The sequence below is a fragment of the Sapajus apella genome, unplaced genomic scaffold, assembly GCF_009761245.1.
Source record: "Sapajus apella isolate SASKATOON/1434 unplaced genomic scaffold, GSC_monkey_1.0 scaffold81, whole genome shotgun sequence".
NCBI classification, from domain to species: domain Eukaryota; kingdom Metazoa; phylum Chordata; class Mammalia; order Primates; family Cebidae; genus Sapajus; species Sapajus apella.
The window spans coordinates 1,909,041-1,915,667 of record NW_022437021.1 but is presented as its reverse complement, the minus strand read 5'-3'; positions in this window follow the sequence as shown (position 1 = coordinate 1,915,667).

Genomic DNA, 6,627 nt, shown 5'->3' with positions numbered 1-6,627 from the left:
TTAAGTGAGCCTGTCCTGTCTCCCAATAGATAGAAAATACCTGAAACATGATCAGCAGCTTTGCAATAAGATCTCAGAAGTCGGGTGAGTGGGCCCAAGCTTGCACACTAAAAGGCAAAATAGTGGAGTTTAACTGGTCTAAGGCCTTCCTCTAGGAATGCTCAAGTGGTAAGGGAAAAATGCCTCAAGTGAGCACACATAAAACTTCAATAAACACATTGCATATGCAGCCCCTCCCAAGTACTGGCAGGCCACTGCACATGTGGACATCCCACCCCAAGGAAAAATTAAAGAAGGAGAGATGCAAACCTCAGAACCATGACAATGTATAAAAAACCCAGGTGAAAGGTTGGATAGAGCACTGGGATCTCTTAAGTTGCCTGCTGGCCCTCTTCCAAATATACTTCCTTTCCTTTCGCTTCTCCCCTAGTACTTTTAAAATAAACCCTCACTACTGCTCAGAAAATTGCCTTGGTCTCTCCCTCTGCCTTATCCCCCTTAGGTAAATTATTTCCTTTGAGGAGGCAAGATTCAAGTTGCTGCAGACCCACGTGGACCCCCTGCTGCTAACAATCCTGGAGCTATTTACCACATCAGTTTTTGCTCTGATGTTTACTATTTCCCTTCTTGAACTTTCTTTGATGTTACTTTGCTGTTTTTTTCTATCAACAAAAGGATGATATTACCTCTTTAATATCAGTCTTTCTTCTTTTCTAATATATTCATTTATGCGTATAAATTTTACATAAATTTAATATTAGCTGTTTTCTATAAGATTTCATCTGTTGAAAAATTTGTATTAGTCAATTAAAATCACTTTCTTCCATTTTACTTCTTTTTCTTTTTTGACTCATGGATTATTTAGAAATGTTACATAATTTTTAAACATGCAAGTTTTCTAGGTTTTTAAAAAATGGAGTCTAGGCTTGGTTGCATTGTCGTCAGACAATATATACTATTATCAAGACTCGCTTCATAGCCAGGTATATAGTCCATTTTTGTAGATGCTCTTTGTGACCTTGAAATAATGTGTATCTGCAATTACTTGGCACAAGGTTCTATATAGTTCTATTAGGTTAAGTTTGCTAATTGTGTGTTTTAGGTGCTCTCTATTCAAATATTTTTAAAAAATTTTCTAGTTCTTCCAATAAACTATGAATGCAAGTTAAAATCAACCATCATGACAGTATGACTGTTTGTATTTTTCTTATAGTAATTCAGCAAATTTTTGCTTTATGTATTTTAAGGTTGTATTAGAAGGAACATATACATTTAAAATTACTGTATCTTCTGGGTGGTCCCTTCTATCCATGGTAATACTTTTAAAGTCTATTTTGATTGATAGTAGTACAGTTCTTCCCATCCCTGGCTCCTTTTAAGGTCTTTGAGTTTGATATTCTGCAGTTTCACCAAGATATGGCTAGGTATGAATTTCTAAGTTTCAGCATGATTACTTAAAATATTTTCTCTACCCATTTTTTTTCTTTTTTTTTTTCTTCTGTGGAGCCAATCTATTCTATGTTATATCTTCTGCTTTAGGCTTCCATGTCTTTTTTTAGAGTTTAAATCTCTCAGTTTCTCAGTGTTAATACTGAGTATAATCTCCCATGAACTGTTTTTCATTTCACTAATTATCTCTTCAGATCTGCTTCATTTCCTGTTAAATCCATCCATTAAGGGGTTCTCTCTCTCTCTCTCTCTGTTCCTAATCCCTTTGACACAACCCCACACTGTTTCCTAAAAACTGACCTTCAGATCTCTTTCCAACAATTAGCCACATGCATAACCCATGACTTTATCTGAGCATGTTTTGGGCTGTTTTTATTGACAACCTACATGGCCTCGCTAGGCATCCACCTTTACGTGTATTTAGTGGCTTTGTGGGGCCAGGTACAGTGGCTCATGGCTGTAATCCCAGCACTTTGGGAGGCTGAGGCAGGTAGATTGCTTGAGCCCAGGAGTTTGAGACCAGCCTGGGCAATGTGGGAAACCCTATCTATTAAAAAAAAAAAAAAATTAGCTGGGTGTGGTGGTGCATGCTTGCAGTCCCAGCTACTTAGGATGCTGAGGTAGGGGGATTGCTTAAGCCCAGGAGGTCAAGGCAGCAGTAAGCCATGACATGCCATTGCACTCCAGCCTGGGTGACAGAGAGAAACCCTGTCTCAAAGAAAAAAAAAAAAAAAAAAAGGCTTAGAGTGACTATCCCAAGGCATTTGTTTTGAGTCCTGAAGTAACGTTAGAAGTCATCCTCATAGCCTTTCCAATGGAGTAACACTTTTTGTGTGCTTTGAAATTAAAAAGTGGAAAATATTTCTCTCAGGCTGTGAGAGTCTCTGTAAATACACATTTGAACAAGTTTTAAGCTGTTATACCTCAATAATAAAATGTTTCCTGGTTACTTATTAAGTTTTAAATTTCAATTACTAGATTTTCATTTCTGAAAGTTCAATTTTATATTTTTCAAATCTGTTGCATATGTTTTTTATAATTTACTGCACCCTGGGTTTAAGATTGTCTTTTATTTCTTTAAACTCTGTAAGTATAATTATTGAGAATTTGATCATTTCTGTATTTGGGTCTCTGCAAGTCTGTTTCTGCTGCCCTGTTTCTTTGATTATTTATTTATTTATTTTTACTGTGAATTGCTGCTCAGATAATTATTTATTAGGTTTCTTAAGATCTAGGATAAAATCCAGAGAGGACATGTGTTTGTTTCTGCCAGGTGAGTAAATATACTACATATCCGGAATGACTACACTAAATTTACAGCTTGAGGTTTGTTTTTTTTTTTCCTGTTTTTCCACTCAATTAGTGGGAATTTGGCTCAAAATCTAAATGGTGATAAGCAGATGGATATCATTTCATCAATCTTAAATTTATTTCAGCAATATAAAATTAATCAGCAGTATTAAATTTATTTCTTCTACTTTTCTCAGTGCCAAGACAATTTTCTTTTTAGCCTTCTGGGAGTGGAAATATTGAACCGATTTACATTTATTTCAACCTTAGATGAATAGTTAGCCCTTTGGGGTTAGAAGGTTTTGGTTTTATAGGCATTGGTCCTTTATTAGACTCCTTACATCAGGATGAACCAGGATCTGACTTCTGTTCTTGCCCTCTGAGACATTAATACCCAAAGCACAAGATCAATCAGTTAAGATGTCCTCAAGACAAAAGTGAATTCAATCCTGCTTACCTTTCCAGATTTCTGCTTTCCTTTAAATTATGATTTGCTGATTCCACATTATCTTGTGAGATTTTTGATGCTTTCAAAAATATTTTTAAAAATGTTTTATTATCTTTTGTTGTTTATGTTAGGCTGTTTGGTTCTGAATTATTAGCCTGCTGTATTGACAGAAATCAAAGTTGTCCCTTTAAGACATAAATAAGTTTATGTCATTTATTTTAAAAAATTCTACTAGACTTTGAATTTATTAATTTGGAGAGAATTTATATCCTTATATGTTCACCTTATCCAAGAGCCTAGAATATGTATCTACACATTCAAAATATTTTCTAGATTTTTTAATAGAGTTTGAACGTTTTCTCCATGGAGGTCTTGTGTACTCTTGGTTAATATATTTATTTATTGGATGCTGTATAGATTTTCTTGCTATTGTGAGCACTATCTTCTCTTTGATTCAAATTCATAGTTGTGATTTTTATTAAATAGTATAATTTAGCTTGTATCAGACAACATTGTTGGGTACCCTAATGTTATATCTCTCGGTTCTATTTTTTTTTATTTTCAAGTAGATGGTTATGTAATCTACAAACAATAATAGCTCTGTTTCTTCCCTTATAATCCTTACACTTCCTTTTATTTTTCTTTTGTTTTTTGAGACACGGTCTCTCTTTGTTGCCCAAACTGGAGTACAGTGGTGCAGTCACAGCTCACTGCAGCCTTGACCTTCTGGGATCAAGTGCTCCTCCCATCTCAGCTTCCCAAGTAGCTAAGATTATAAGAATGTGCCACCATGCTGGCTAATTTTTTATAATTTTAGTAGAGATGGAATTTTGCCTTGTTGCCCAGACTGGTGTGGAACTCCTAGCCTTAAGCAATTTGCCCACTTTAGTCTCCCAAAGTGCTGGGGTTACAGGTGTCAGCCACTGTGCCCAGCTTATTTCTTTTTCCTATCTTATAGCATTGGTCAGGACTTCCAATCCTATGTTAAACAATAGTCACAGTAAAATTGAGAGTCTTTGTCTTATTCCCAAACCCAAAGGAAATACCCCCAACATTTTGTGAAGCTCTAGTTCCTACATTTGATCCCTTTTTCCATAAACTAGATAGAGTGGTTTCTGCTACCTGAAAAAAGCCTGTTTGATACCAAAGGAATACAGAATGAGAATTTTTCTGTGACTATAGAATCAGCATAGAAGGACTCAAAGATAAAAACAACAAAGCACCAAGTACCCCCACATTCTAAAAATAGCTGCAAATACCTGAAGCCAAATATCCCAACCAAAGCTTGTTTGTGGCTCCTGAAAGAGTTTACCTACCCCTAACCATCACCCTTGTATTCCCAATTCATGTCTCTAATAATTAAGCAGAAAGACTGGGGAAGAGAAGAGAATGAATTATCAAAATGCAGTATTTATTGTGAGGAGCAATTCTTCTCCTTCCCAAGCCAAGTGAAGGAAGAGGCTCAAGATAATCACATAAAGATTGGGAGTGCTTATGCAAAGGGAAATTGGTTGAGATAACTGTCTAGGCAGCAGGCCTGTTGTTAAACCTGTGCCTCTCTAGGAAGGGGAGAAAAAACTTATTGAAGGGGGGTGACAAAGCAAAGAGAGGATGATAGTGGGCAATCAATGCTCCTGTCCTTTGGAAAGAATGGGTAAATTGCTTACTCCAGGAAAAAGCCAAGCTTCAACCATCTTGCCAGGGCCTCTCCCAAGGGGAGGACACACTAAGTGAGGGGATCCCAGTAGCTGAAGGCTGAGAGTGACCTACTTGGAGCAAGAACAGGGGCAAAGTGTAAAAGAGATTATGTTGGATCTTCCACTGGCATCCCCAGGAGAGGGCCAACTTAATATCCAGTTGGTCTTAGCCACAGAACAAGCAATGAAAGATCGTAATCACATGTCCATTAGCAAAAAACTAAGTCCTTTCCAGTCTGTCCTGTTGCAATTATGAAAAAGCTAAAACCATAAAGTGTATCAGATCTTATTTTTTCCATAGCCTCATGTAATTTTATGTCTTAGTCCCCACACATTGATTGGAAGCACAAATCAATACACAAGGCAATTCCAAAGCCCCCTCCCAATCCCGGAAGTTTTTTCTAAATTCCAGGAGGGAGAGCTAAAGCATCATGGGAGAGGCAGCTGTCTTTGATATCACCATCTAAACTTCGATCTTCATTGGAATCAAATGACTACTTATTTTATTTTTCCTGACAGCAAGACCTTTTTAAGTCTATCAGTTTTTTCTCTGCTGACCCCCATACCCCTCTGGGCACATGGAAGTTTGTTTCTGTTCCAAGTTCAAGTGCAAGTGTGATGCCATCCCCAGTAAATTACACTAGCATTTCTTCTCTATTTTTTCATCAGGCTGAGCACAGAGAATCCCTAGGGCTTTGTGACTTTCCCAGGTCCTCCCAGTGAAAGGACACATTAGTCTCTCAGCAATCAGATCACCCAAATTTCCTGAGGGGTTTTATCCCCCAGCCTTTCTAACTTGGCCTGAGAAGACAGAGCAGGATCAATTCTCAGGAACCTACCAGCATCTAAATTATCTTTGTCTTTTACTATCTCTCTTTATCTCCCCTAGTCTGGTAAACATTGACTAATATAGTAAGTGTGATGGTTAGGGATTAAAACAAAGACCATTATATTCTTCAAAACTGACTCTACTTATTTTCTTAAATTACATCTTTAATTTCCTTTTTTCTGTGTTCTCTTGATAGCTAGGCTTTTGAAATTTAAAATCTAATAATTGACTATAGCATTCTGCTGATTGTTTATTTCTGTTTGAAACAATGAAAACTACAAAACCTTAAAGTCAAAATCACAATGGGTTACAAGCTGTGAAAAGGAGAATTTTACCCTGCAAAACTTTTCAGCAAACATACATATAACTGAGAAATGTTCTTTAGGATATAAAGTGGTCTCCCCAAATCCACATCCCCAAAAGAGAAAAACCAACCAACCAACCACTCGTGAATAAAAGGCACAAAAAGGGAAGAGAGATGCTTGGGTGCTCTGACTTTCATTAATGGTTTGTCTGCTAAAGGTTATACTGGTTTTGGACCAAAAAAGAGACACTTCTCTTCATTCTCATCAAATTAAGTTTAGGGTTGGTCTTTAAGACAGGACTTTAGGCCAGAACCATTCTACTCATTTCAGATTCCTTAGGGCCAAGTTTACTGGAGGTTGCTTAATAAGTGTTTATTGAATTAATCAGAAGAGTAAGCTAAAAGCAGTCAAAGATAACTGCCTTAAGGCTTCATCTAAGATTCAGAGTCCAGTAGGTTAGCAAAACAGTTGTCCCTCCATAGCAATGAGGATTGATTCCAGGACTCTGATGGATACCAACATCCACGGATGCTCAAGTCCCTGATATAAAATGGCATAGTATTTGCATATAATCTATGTACATTCCCCTATGTAGGTAATCTCTAGATC